Below are 252 nucleotides of genomic sequence, written 5' to 3'. Positions count from 1 at the left end.
TTTTCTGTCTTATCTGAGCTGCTGGTTAGATTTCTCTCATTGTTTTGATTCTCCAGGAAGCTTCCATGCTTTATCTCATCCGTCTTCCAATATCATGTCTCATCCCCACTTCCATGTGTATCAAAACTGCCCCCCGACTTCTTTATCCTCCCTCCCTCGCCTCTTCTCTCTCCCCTTCGGATCTCAAACCCACACAGGGCTTATATATATTTTTCCACAATCGACAGTTGACACCTGTCATCTCCCCGGCTC

This window comes from Ammodytes marinus (genome assembly GCF_949987685.1).
Source record: "Ammodytes marinus genome assembly, chromosome: 13".
Lineage (NCBI taxonomy): Eukaryota > Metazoa > Chordata > Actinopteri > Uranoscopiformes > Ammodytidae > Ammodytes > Ammodytes marinus.
The sequence above is the reverse complement of the archived record's forward strand: the minus strand, read 5'-3'. Positions refer to the sequence as shown.